The following is a 14,616-nucleotide window of genomic DNA, read 5'->3' on the forward strand; positions in this document are numbered from 1 at the left end:
AAAAAAAAAAAAAAAAAAAAAAAAAACAACCTGGATCTAATACCACTGTTGGGTTTTGAGCATTCTAACACTTCTAAGTGTACATGCAACCCTAAATACCTTGGATCTATGTTTTCTCTATTATAAATGCAAATATGAAGTTTCCAAGATATTCATCCTAACTAGTATAATAACATTGATTCATGTGAATATATCAAGTTAGAATTACATACCTCTTTGATGTAGAATGTCTTCATGAAGCTTGAGTTCCTAGTACCCCAAGTGTGACACCACAAATGGTTCACACAACACCAAATACACTTGGAATAGATTAGAGAGAAATCTACACTTCATAAAAATCGGCTAGCCCTTCATTCTCACACACATAGTGGCCGATTTTGTCAACAATAAGATGCTTATATAGTTAGTGACAATTAGGGTAAACCCTAATTGTCATGGCTTTCCATTTCCTTGGATCCACGGGTTCAAATAACCATGGATCATCTTATGGGTTTTAGCCCAACTTTACAATCCATGAAGCATTAGGCCACTATACAAGTATTGATGATTTACACAATCAACACATATATTTAATTAGTATTCTTTTGATCACTTAATTAATCCTAGACTAATTCTTTATCAATACTAATTAAATAATCTTATTAATATATTAGAACTTATAATATATTAACAATATTTAAGTGTTATTTCTCTCATTATAGTCTATCCAAATGCATGATGCCATGCAACCCAAATGGACCATGTCGGGTCGGGTCAAGTCTCACCAATTAAAGTTATTTACTTAGACATTAATCCAACATTATATACATATATGTTTATTATATGATGACTAGGTCATTGTGTTTGTTCAAGCCTTTACTTGACACCTAGCACCTTGTCCGACACTTCCGATGCTCCTGAACAAACTACTCATTTCAGGTGAGTTCATACCCCTTAAACAACCTTTTAAATGCTCTTGCATGCTTTTAAATACTTTTATGGGGGGAATACAAGTTGAATATCATAGTTATTATATAAATCACATGTGATTAATAACTACCAAACATATGGATTTACTATACTTTCAAACCGTTTTATCAAACAAACTACTTTTGAATCGCTTTACAAACTGATATTAAGTCATGATTATTTTCTTGTTTCAAACCCTTTAAATGGTTTACAAAACCTCTTTTTCACTTATATATTCATAGAAACCATATTTATACACTTATGTAGTAAGTATATATATATATATATATATATATATATATATATATATATGTATGTATTTGAATAGCTTGGCTGTGATTTCAGCTCCAACACCTTGCATAGCAAAGGTGTATAAACTTACATGGACACTTCAAACTACATTACTAGAAAACTATAATAGGTATAGTTTGGGAAATACTACCTACTATTCCTAGTACAAATGGAACATACAAAAGTAAGTTCATTCATGAGTCTATACAATTGTATTACACACTATATGAAGAGAAACTATTACCTACTATATGAAGAGAAACTATTACATACTTTAGGAAGAGATATGATTACATACTATATAATGAGTTACTATTACATATTATATGAGTAGATACTGTCATATAAGTACGTGACTAACCATTCTACACCCAGCTGTTAACTTCAAAGGGAAAATGCACATCAACGGACGTCTACGGTTAATACTATTCGGCAAGTTACTCTGCCGTGTTTATCCTAGTATCAAAGGATAATACTTACATATTTATATAATGTTCCCTTTTACTTTTACTTTGTGACACATTCACATAAACTATGAAGTAGACTATATTTGGATAATAATAGTTACACATGGGAAAATTACATTCTTTTACAAGAAACAAACATACAAAACAGTTGGGTCTTGGTAGAAGACTACATTTTATACAAGTAGGAAATATAGGATTTCCTAAGGTTTTCACACTTTTACGAACTGTATCTTCAAACATTTACAAGTCTTTTCCTTACGGTTTTACAAATCAAATACATTAAAATACTTATGAATTCACTAGCTTAAATGCTGATCTATGCTTTCAAAATAACTTGTATTCTCAGGTCATGAGTAGACAGGTACCGGTGATACGTTTTTGAGAAGACTAAGCACAGACAAGAATTCTCTTTTATCATTCATTTTTGGTGTCTATTACATTACACAGAACACACATGTATTAGAATTATATATTTAATGCAATGGATGATGTTTGTTTTCTTATTTACTCTTACTCTGTTATGATACTATACATGACGTCCTCCGCCCCAGAACGTTTCCGCCGTTCTCGGTTTTGGGGTGTGACAGATTGGTATCAGATCATTGTTTATAGTGAATTGAGTATATCAACCCATAAAAGATATACTAACTACAAAACACAATGGGATTAAAACACTCTGACCAAGAGTTTATACTTTTAAATAATAAAAGATTTAACTAAGTATACATACCTGCATTCATACGAAAATCAGTGTCACAATGACAAATACAAAAGTGTTACGATTGTTGAATATCACAAGTAAGCTCGGGGATGTATGGTCAGTCCTGGGAGTGGCATATCCTGATCAACTATGCTGGTCCAAGGAGTGATTAGCATATGCCCAAGAATGGTTGTGATGTGGCAACAAGTCTAAAAACTTACCAATACTACAACAGTGAGAACCTTAGAACAAATGATAACTTCAAATACTATAGGAGTATTTCGTGTTACTATAAATATTTTAGTTAGTACATCTCTTAAACTAATTCTCTTACCCCTACTTCTCGCGTAGATAACACGGTTGGATTCCATCATCATGGTGACCCGTACTTTCCACCTCATGGCAATGTTGGATGGCTTGAAGAAGAGACCGAAGATGAGCATCCAATCCCTTTGGATGACCACCTAGCAGAAGGCTTCTCGGATGGATCAGACTCCGAGCCTGAAGTCAACAACCTACCCTAAGTAGGTTAAGCCCCGAATAACAACCCCCGACCCGCGTTTCAAGGTCCCACACCCTTGTGGGCAACAAACTTGAATCGATGGAGTGATGAACAAGGTCAACCTTACCCTAAAACGGGGACTGAAGCTTTTACAACATAAGCAAGGGTGGCTCAGCTGACCGAGCCCTACCTATCATGGTCTGTAGGATTGCTCGGAATGTTGAGCAAGGTCGAGCAGCCATCGGCCGAGTAGGGGAGAGTCATGCCAACTCTGGTGTCAACACGGTCCGCATTGGCCATCTCAAAGAAGCAATGGAAAGAACCAGGAGGGTCAATGAGACTCTGCAGCAACAACTAGCTGCCTCCCGAGCTGAAGTCATAGAACTTCAAGTTCGCCATAGGGCTCATGAACGACACCTTCAAGAAGTGGTTCGTCAGATGGAAGACCTTATGGTTCGCCCGAGGAATTTCCATCGCTGTTAGAGGATGTGTAGCTCATCTTTTCTTTTGATTAAGGAATAGCCTTTCTTATCCGTTCTCTATGAAGCATTTATCTGTGAAATATTAATGTCTTTCAAGTACTTTATTAAACTCCTAAACTACCAAATTTTCCCCTATGGTATGATGTAAGACCTTTAGATACGTCATTTTCCCGAACTTAATTACATCTTTAATACCAGTAAGTTTGGCATGTTATCTACTCTATTCAGAAAACTCATACTATCACCTGTTGTTGAACTATGGCGATTTTGTTCATGAGACACATTCATTTTCTATACTATTGAATTCTTAACATTGTTTTTTATCTTTTCAACTTATAGTTGAAACATGCCGCCTCGTATAAATCCCAAGCGTAACAATGGTGAGGAACCACCAATGCCACCACCACCGCTTTCACCTCCTCAGTTTGAAGCTGCTATGTTCCAAGCGGCTGTCACTACGACAGTAGTGGCTGCCATGTAACAAATCAATACTCCTTTCCCTAGTGGATCAGGAATTGGAACACCTCTTTCTAACCGTGGCAAGAGTCATGGGAACCTAGGGAGTGCTCCTACAAGGATTTTATGAATGCCAACCCCCGAAATTTCAATGGAATAGGAGGGGTGATGGTTTTGAGGCAGTGGATAGAAAAGACCAAAGCAGTCTTAGAAATTTGCGCCTGCTCAAAGAACAATTAAGTCAAGTTTGCTACTTGCACCTTTTCTGACAGGGCCTTAAATTGGTGGAATGACCATGTTAAGTCACTGACTCTGGTGGTGGCAAAATAAAAAAGCTGGGAGAACCTGAAAGCCATGTTGATGAGAGAGTATTGTCCTCGAGGGGAAGTTTAAAAGCTCGAGCAGGAACTCTGGGGTCTTAAAATGGTTGATTCTTATGTATCAGCCTATGCCTATAGATTCTGTGATCTGGAAATTCTTTGCCTAGATATGGTTGCTCCTGAGAGCAAGAAAATCGAGCGATTTATTTGGGGTCTGTCACCTCAGATACAAGAAAGTGTGCTAGCTTCAAGGCATGCTACTTTTAACAGTGCCAAAGAACTAACACAATCTATTATCGATCACGGAAACTACCAGAACACAACAACTGCTTTACCTGATCAACAAAAGGGAAGCAACACCAGCAGGAGGAAAGGCTGGAACAAAAGGAAAGGGGGTCTTCACAAGAATCCTCAAAGAAACAACAACTAGTTACAGTAAATGTTGCTATTGTACCTACTGTTATTCCTACTAACCCCTACCCAGCAAAGCCTTATGTGGGTAACCTTCTGAAGTTCAACAAATGCAACTTCCACCACACTGGACCTTGCTGAGAATTGTATTGCTCCAACTGCAACAGAAAGAGGCATACTGCCCGTGCCTACACAGCTCCCGCAAAGGCAACACTCAAGTTCCAAATGTTGGTGTGGGCCAAACTTTCTACGGTTGTGACGAGGTGGGTCACGTTTTGGTTATGGGTCACGAGGAAGTCGTAGCTAATCCTATGATAATTACCAGTACGTTTATCCTCGATAATTCATATGCATGCATACTATTCGATAGTGGAGCAGAGAGAAGCTTCGTAAGCCAAAAATTTGTTCACTTGCTTAAACAAAAACCACATACATTAGAGGAATCATTCACTATAGAAATGGGTAATGGGAAAACGGAAAGAGTACAAACTTCATATACGTAGGTTGTACTCTAACTTTAGATGGTCATTCTTTCTAAATAGACCTTATGCCAGTCTCAATTAAAAGTTTCAACATCATAATTGGTATGGATTGGTTATGTCGTCTTCATGCCAACGTACTTATCTACTCCCGAAGTAAGGAGGAGCATAGTCAACACCTACTAAAAGTTTCAGAATGTCACCCCCCAAAACCGAATGGTGGAAATGTTCTGGGGTGGATGACGTCATGTCAAGTATCACAACACATGCATTATAGTAATCAAAGTACAACAAAACATTGCATTAATAGTAATAGTTTTACATAGTTTACATTACAATACATCAAATTAATTCAAGTAGTGATATAAGTACATCTTGGTACTAAACTATCTTCGTCAAAAGCTCTGGGGATGTACTTATCTAATGCTGACCTGAGATACAAGTTATTTGAAAAGCGAGTACCAACATTTTTACAAATGCTGGTGAGTTCATAAGTATTTAGTGTCATTTTATACAAAACTTTATATAAGTAGTGGTTTTCAAGTATACAGTGAAATAGAGTCCTTTCCAGAAAATCCTATATTTTCCATTTAAAAAGCAGTCTTCTACCAAGACTGGTCAGAGTTATGTGGTAAAAAGTAGTTTTCCCTTAATCGTTATCATTATCAAAATACAGAATTTCATTATTAAAGAAGGCAAGAGAAATCAGGGAAATGAAATATGCCTCAGCAGTGAAGACTGCTGACTAAGGCAAAAGAAATCATAGACTCTAGGAGGGTATCGAATGAATGGTGTGCCTGGCTCAGTCTAACAAAAGGAGACACAGACCCCAGACTGTATCAATGAAAGATACAACTAGTAAGGTCTAAACTAGAGACAAACCCTAGACAGTATCAAATGAAAGATACAGCTAGTAAGGTCCAATATAGTGAACATAGTGTATATAGTGAAATGCTGTGTATAAAACCCGTTTACCTTAAAGTCATGAATTATAAGGTAACCCCGAGATACTCGTAACCATACTGATCGACACTAGAGAATCTTGACGCCCTGCAAGCATCGATATAATTATGACATCTGTCACCCTTTTGGCTTGGTAGGCCATGGACTGTAGCTAGCAGTCTGGGTGCGGGGGTGTAAATCCCGTATAGATCTATACACACAATGTCTGCTCTCCCTACAAGAGACTCTGGTTACTATCCTGACAACGGAGAAGGCTGTGTACTGAAGTCGTATCTCGTGTAGTGTAACTTAGTGTAAAAATACTGAACGAGTGATAGAGACTCTCAGCTGGACTGACTAGTGTAAACATGTATGTCTATGCTTGTATACATAATAAATAACTAATGATCAAACGACCTTAAGACGGACATCCGATCCCACCGACCACATCTCAACGAAGAAAAGGAAATAGGGCGAACAAGCCTTCCTAAGTCCTTTAATCATTATTTATATAACTATACCAGTGCAGACATACATTTAACTAAGTGGAAGCGTTAACAAGTATAAGTGAAGTAGGAGTGTTATCAAGCACAAGTGAAGTAGGAGTGTTAACCAGTAAAAGTGAAGTAGGAGTGTTAACAAGTATAAGTGAAGTAGGAGTGTTAACAAGTATAAGTGAAGTAGGATTGTTAACCATTATAAGTGAAGTAGGAGTGTTAACAAGTAAAAGCGTATCGTGAAGTATACTAGTATCGTGAAGTAGGAGCGTTAACAAAGTAGGAGTGATACTAAGGTATAAGCGTTTACGAAGTAGTAGTATTAACAAAGTAGAAGCGTTTAATAGGTATAAGCGTATCATGAAGTGAAAGCGTTATCAAGTAGGAGTTTAAACTAAGTAGAAGTGAAGCAGTAGTATCTAACAAGTAGGGGTATAAAAATATGGAAGAAGACCTTTATGAAAACTTTGGAAAACCTTTATAAACTAGTTTAAAATGAACTTTGATAAAACCGTATAAGTAAGAGTTTTAAACAAGTGAAAACATTTCAGAAAAACCATTTATAGTATCCTACTCGGTAAAGCAGTGTACAGTGTGGTAAATCCTTGTGCATGCAGGTTATCAATCACATGTGATTGATATGATAACTGGCATGTTTAACTTGTATTCCCCCCCCCCCCTATAAAACTTGTAAAAACATTTACAAGGTTCATTCAGGGGTATGAACTCACCTGGTGTAAGTGGATCCGACGAAGGCGCCGGTTGGGTGCTCGGTGTCAAGTAAAGACTTGGACACACTTAGTGACCTATTTAACATATGATAACATATGTTCACATACAATTAGTACATTTAATACTAATCAAACATGTATACGCACCCTAAAGAGCGGAAAACACTTTGGTTAAGTGTTTAGGGTGTCCCGGGTAACATTTAAGGGTGTGAATGGCTTAGGAATGGAGTTTACTCTCCAAGAGTAATCTATACTTAATGTTTACGGCCCTGGGACTACTCCCTATGAGTTTACAACCGTAAACTCATGGTGAGGGGGTTCTTGGATGTTTAAAGGCTTTATCTCGATTGTGGAATTTTTCTAGGTCCAAATCTAAATTGTATGTGTGCATTTAAAGTGTTTAAAGGGACCATATGGGAGTTTACGGCCCATGAACCACCCCTATGGGAGTTCACGGCCGTGAACTCCTACCCTCTTGATTTTATGGAAGTTTAAGGCCCTTATCTCAATCCTAGTAATTTATAATGAAGTATATGGGGATTTGGGGGGATTAAAACTACCATTTGACATGGTTTGGAGGTTTTTACGGCCTAAGCATGTGCTTGGGCCATAAACTCCATTTCACCCCTCAAATCTATGTGTTTAAATGTTCCAAACCCGAAATAGGAAGTCCCTAATTTATGTATTAAGCCTAAGGGTGATTTGGGAGTGTTTGGAACTTGATTTTACAAGTTTAGAGGGTGTTTATGGACTAATCATGTGCTTGGGCCGTAAACCCTCTTTTGTGTCCCAAAAATGATTATTTTATGGTTCAAACACTCCTAGTCTAATTCCCCAATTGGTTTCTAAGCTTGAAGGGACAATTTTGGGTCATTTTGGCCTCATTTAAGGGCTTTACGGCCTAAGGAGGATCTTGGTCCGTAAACTCCTTTTTATCAGCTTAAATGGTCGATTTTTGTGCTATAATGACATGAAATAGGTTGTAAAACAAGCTAGGGTACATGAACTTACGATTTGGAGGCGGAAACTTGCGGTTTTCGGGATGAAATCGGGTTTTATGAGAGAGAGTATAGAGAGAGGGTGAAAAAGGTTGAAATGAAGTTTACTCTGCCTTATATAGGGGTTGGAGTTGGGGCTCAGTGGAAATCTACCCGATACTGCCGTTAAACGGGGATCTTTGGTTGCACCTGATTAAACAGTCAAATTTTGACTTGGTTGTAACTAAGCATTTTTAAGGGCATTTTGTGGGTGTTTCTAATTTGCTTCAACCCTTACCAAGTCATTATAATAGTCCCCATATAATTAACCTCTTTCAAAATGGTTAACGGACAGTTAAATAAAACGAAGTTTTTTTTAACGGAAAAAGGTTAAAACTGACAGAATAGATTTCGGGTTGTCACATCATCCCCCCGTTAGAGGGAATTTCGTCTCGAAATTCAGGTCTTGACAAGGAAGTAGGTATGAATGATAAAGGTAGGAGGGTACTTGCTATTCGGTTTGTCCTCGCGTTCCCAAGTGAACTCTGGTTTGTGTTTTCCATTCCAACAAACCTTCACTTACGGGATGCGGATTTCGTCTCGTGTAGTTAGCGAGTTCCGACTGGTGTATCTATGAGGTTAGGGTTCTCAACGGTTTCTATCACGATGAGTGGAATACGAAGAGTGACGTCGGGTAAACACATATCAAGTCTAAGAAGTGGATCGATCTGGTATGAAACTTGTGGAATATCCGAAAGTAGTAGTGGTCTGAAAAGGGTTGGACCAAATTTCCGCGAGGATTCTCAGATGGTCCTAAGCTCTCGAAAGGTAGAGCTTTTCAGCACTTAGAACATAGTGTACTTCTGTGGCAAGATCATCACCGGCGTGATCGCCATTTTGAAGTTCTAAACGTTCTCTCTCATACTGAAATGTAGTCCTTCAGGTTGGTTCATAGGAAGCTCGGGTTGTCCTTGGTTTTGCGTTTCCTGTCAATTGGCTTTTAGAGGCTTTCTAGATCATCGAATGGGTCGCGTGACTATGGTTATCTGTTTGCTGTAGAGTGTCTATCTCAAGCTTGTGCAAAATGAATCTGCACTTCTGATGCTTGAGGTATTTCTAACGGAAACCCTCAGGGTCGGGGAGATAGGGCTTCACCAGACAAGCGTTGGACTATCTCTGGGGGTGATTTTACTATCTCTACGTGAGATAGTATTCATGGAACACCTGATAGTCCAATGAATCTTGTAAGACATGTCCAAATTTCCAAGGCGTTGGTTTATTTGAGTGCGGAAAGTGTGCTCTTGTATAACCCATTGACTAACACCTAGACTGGTGTCGAGTCTGTAATCTCTCCGGGATCTAGGTTATAAGGCTTAACACAACTACTTTCGTACTTTGATCAGGCATTCTTGGCTACAAAGGTTATCCTGTGGTTCTCGGTATTCTAGTGTTGGCTTTGGAGGATGCAGTCTATCACCTACAAGGAAGTGGTGACTTCCTCCATGCGAGAGGGCAGAGGATCCTAGGCACTACTCGTCTGTAACGGGGTGGACGAAGTGCCTGAGTAGTGAGAACACCTTCTGCAACTACTCTTCTGAAGGTTCTGAGTTTTCTCAGTCTAGGTCAAATCTAGTGAGTATAGGTTCCCATCACTCGGAACTTTAATCTCTTTACTAACTGAGGGTGTTAGTTATCATGTGAGCTTGACCGGTATGACAACAAATTTCAGATTTGTGGTCATTTTAGTATCTCAACTCGCAGTGGTTCTCTTGACTTCAACTTCTGTTCTATGGAACATGATAAAGGGCTTTGCTATGAGGTTTGTGGTAAGGCTCATACTCGGCTTAACCACTAATACTTGGAGTATGCAAGCCGTATATAATTGAGGTCGGCAGGATGTGCAGTTGTGCGACTCCACCTTAGACCCACAACCCAACGAGGAACAGGGAGTAGGGAGGAAGCACACATCTTAAATCTTTTTGATCTCTACTATATACCACCTTTGTGCATATACCTGGTTATAGTGGTCAGTCCCATGAGTTCTATCTTCCGGGTTCACGAACCTGACGTGCGAGGTGCGAAGGGTCTTACTGGGGAATCTACTGAGTATGCTTCGGATGGTTATTGTCTTCTGGAGTATCTTCCAGTGTCTTTCGCTTCGGTTTCCATATGGCTAAGAGGGGTCGGTCAACAGCGTGCGATACTCTTCTCTTGGGTACTCCCGAAGGTTTGAGATAAGAGGGATGTCTGACAGATCGCATTAGGTTTGATTCTTTGTATTATGTTTAGGTTTGGAAGAATCTTTATTTGCCGACATGGGTACGGAGAAAGTTCTTTTTACACAGCACTAGGGATGTACAGATCGTTGCACTACGTCGAACCATGATCGATATAGTCGTCGAAGTTGGCATACTTCGACATGATATATAATGAGGATCGATAGAGTCGTGCGCCGAACAGGCACACAAGTTCTAGGCATTTCAGGTTTCGTTCTGTGTATCACTGCTGCGGATACTAGGACCGATAGAGTCGACGCAGAACTATAGAGAGTCCTAAGTGTTTCCGAATAGAGTACCTTTTCATGAATGGATTCTCACGAGGCATTCCTATAATCGCCTAACATATACTAGTCATGTATAATTAAGGTGGGGAGGACTGTTGAATGAGCGACTCTATCTTAAATCCACAACCAAACGAGGAACATGAAATGAGGCAGTATTCACTCACTCTAGGTCTATCCATCTTAACTATACATGGCCGTAACGTATATGTTTAGCCATTATAGTTTTACCTGAGGAATTTTAGATTTTATAACAGTGCTGTGACTTTCGCCTATATGGGAATATTTACATTTTGAATTAGTCTTTTAATGTTTTCGGTTAGTTATCTGAGATTGAGAGACGTACCAAAAATCTACCGGGTTCCTTGATGCTTCTCCTTAAGCTGTAGAGTTAGGCTCCTCCTATTCCTTTGTTGTTTACTTCTGTTGGGCAGTCCTTCTTGAAGTGTCTAATCTCACCACATAGGTGGCAAACTGGATTGGCCACCAAATTGGTGGTTGATGTAATAAACTCAATCGGGGTTCTGCAGACGCGAACAGTATGCCCCAACATATGGCACCTAGCACAATAGAGTTCCCGACATATACCATGATGATGGTAGCTACACTTTCTGCAGTGGGGAAGGTTTCCTAGGTATGGTCTTCTTGAAGTAGGGATGGAAGAGTTGGCAGGGATATTGACTGTCTCAGCTCGTTTCCCTTCGGAAGGTCCTTGAGCCGAGGTACTTCCCTCCTCGATCTTGATCTTTCTCTTCCATGGATTTTAGTGAGGTCCTTGGGTGGTTGGGTATGCAGAGGTTGGTTGTTGCTGTCCACTACTAGGATTAGAATTTTCGATAGGTCTCTTGCTAACATTGACATTGTTAGCATTCAGTTGAGCCATGACAGCTGCTACGGCTGCCGACACTGCAGCTTGGAACGTAACATCATCGAATAAGAGAGTAGGTTTCTTGCTTGTGGACTGGTTACGCTTCTTCGGAGGGATGGTTTTTCCTACATGGAAAGGAACGCAAGATAATGGGAGACGATGGCTAACCCTGGACATATTTGTCCTAACTGTATTAGGCATAAATTTTTCCCGTGCCTCGAGTACTGGTTGTCTGAGTGTCGACCTACATCCCTATGATGTAGTCCTGGTGTACAAGGTAGGAGTATGGGTATCGGAAAGGCCATAAGATGCGATTCGTTCCTACTAAGTTACCTTTATACTGGGAAAGGTTTCACTCTTCGGCCTGGAGAGATTTGAGAACAGTTCGGAACGAAGCCGCGGAAAGAGAGGTTCATGAAGACTTATGGCTAAACAACCTCAACAGAGGTGTGGGGATCCGCTCTAAGCGTATTACTGGCAACGGGAAATGACGATTTACCTAACACATAGCGTGAGTAGTGTAATCACTAACTCACTAAATTGTATTATTTTAGGGGTGTATTACCGTGATGAATACGAGGAAAAGACACTTCTCGGGTTCCATGTACTGGTTCCCTCTATCTACCTCGTATTCTTTACTGGGACCGGTGTTGGTTTCCTTCGGGTAGTTACCTAGGGTTTTCTTCTCGTGAAGACACATTGAATTTCTACTCCGCCTTACTTCCGAATCCGACTCTGGGTGTCATCACTTCATGATGGGTGACTGGAAATCTCGGAAGTTAGGCGAATTTCTCACCGATGTCCCTAAAAAGATATAGGGACTAGGTGATTTCAATAGTCTAGACCCAGTTCATTTATTTCCGACTGAAAATCTTCTCAATGAACCTCTTCGGGGTCTTAATTCAACTCTTCTGCCAAGCACTGAAGTGGATAGGGTTTTCTATAGGGTTCGTGCGAGAATGGAAATGTGTAAAGAATCCTAAGAGATCATTGACATTTCACTGAGTGATCCTTATCGAGTCCTGCTACGATTACACAGAGTATACAAATCATATATAACTTAGATCGGATAGGCCTTCGAATATGTGATACTACTATAGATCCACATCTAAACAAGGAAAATGAAATAGGGCGAAACCACACATTCTTAGCCTATGGGATCCTTATTATATATAATCTTGGGAGTATACTCTCTGTAGTTGTAGGTATATCAATAAGGATCTTTTTAGTTCTTCACACAAGGTTATCTATGGAACCTAAAATACCCCTATGGTATTTTAATTCTTGTTTGTTTCTTATCTTTTGATTATGATTATGGGATTAATGTGAGTCTTTTAGTGTTCTAAAATACTCCTATAGTATTTTAACTTTATGTTTGGCTCTAGCATTCCTAGTTGGTAAGTTTCAGACTCGTTGCAACACCACTATCACTCCCAAGCACACGTTCATCGTATCTCGAATAAATGTAGTTGATCAGGTTACATTTATTCCAGCGTACGATTACATAACTGCCCAGGTTTAACGGTAATGCTCAACATCCGAAGACTATTATTCTTGTTCTTCTTGTGATACTTGTGTTCGAGAGTTTAGATTCTAGATGTTCTTATACTTTGGTAAAATATGGTTATATTTTAAAGTATAATTCTTGGTCAGAGTGTTTTATCCCTTTGTATGTATAGGTTGTACATCTTTTATAAATTGATATACTTAGCTCACTATAAACAATGCTTTGATACCAATCTGTCACACCCCAAAACCGGAACGGCGGAAACGTTCTGGGGTGGATGACTTCATGTCAAGTATCAGAACACATGCATTATAGTAATCAAAGTACAACAAAACATTGCATTAATATTAATAGTTTTACATAGTTTACATTACAATACATTAAAGTAATTCAAGTATAAGTACATCTTGGTACTAAACTATCTTCGTCAAAAGCTCCGGGGATGTACCTGTCTAATGCTGACCTGATAATACAAGTTATTTGAAATGCGAGTATCAACATTTTTACAAATGCTGGTGAGTTCATAAGTATTTATTGTCATTTTATACAAAACTTTATATAAGTAGTAGTTTTCAAGTATACAGTGAAATAGAGTCCTTTCCAGAAAATCCTATATTTTCTAATTAAAAAGCAGTCTTCTACCAAGACTGGTCAGAGTTATGTGGTAAAAAGTAGTTTTCCCTTAATCGCTATCATTATCAAAATACAGAATTTCATTATTGAAGAAGGCAAGAGAAATCAGGGAAATGAAATATGCGTCAGCAGTGAAGACTGCTGACTAAGGCAAAAGGAATCATAGACTCTAGGAGGGTATCGAATGAACGGTGTGCCTGGCTCAGTCTAACAAAAGGAGACACAGACCCCAGACTGTATCAATGAAAGATACAGCTAGCAAGGTCTAAACTAGAGACAGACCCTAGACAGTATCAAATGAAAGATACAACTAGTAAGGTCCAATACAGTGAATACAGTGAAATACTGTGTATAAAACCCGTTTACCTTAAAGCCATGAATTATAAGGTAACCCCGAGATACTCGTAACCATACTGATCGACACTAGAGAATCTTGACGCCATGCAAGCGTCGATATAATTATGACATTTGTCACCCTTTTGGCTTGGTAGGCCATGGACTGTAGCTAGCAGTCTGGGTGCGGGGGTGTCAATCCCGTATAGATCTATACACATAATGTCTGCTCTCCCTACAAGAGAATCTGGATACTATCCTGACAACGGAGAAGGCCGTGTACTGAAGTCATATCTCGTGTAGTGTAATTTAGTGTAAAAATACTAAACGAGTGATAGAGACTCTCAGCTGGACTGACTAGTGTAAACCTGTATGTCTATGCCTGTATACATAATATATAACTAATGATCAAACGACCTTCAGACGGACATCCGATCCCACTGACCACATCTCAACGAAGAAAAGGAAATAGGGCGAACAAGCCTTCCTAAGTCCTTTAATCATTATTTATA

This window comes from Lactuca saligna, chromosome 9 (genome assembly GCF_052625555.1).
Source record: "Lactuca saligna cultivar CGN05327 chromosome 9, ASM5262555v1, whole genome shotgun sequence".
NCBI classification, from domain to species: Eukaryota; Viridiplantae; Streptophyta; class Magnoliopsida; order Asterales; family Asteraceae; genus Lactuca; species Lactuca saligna.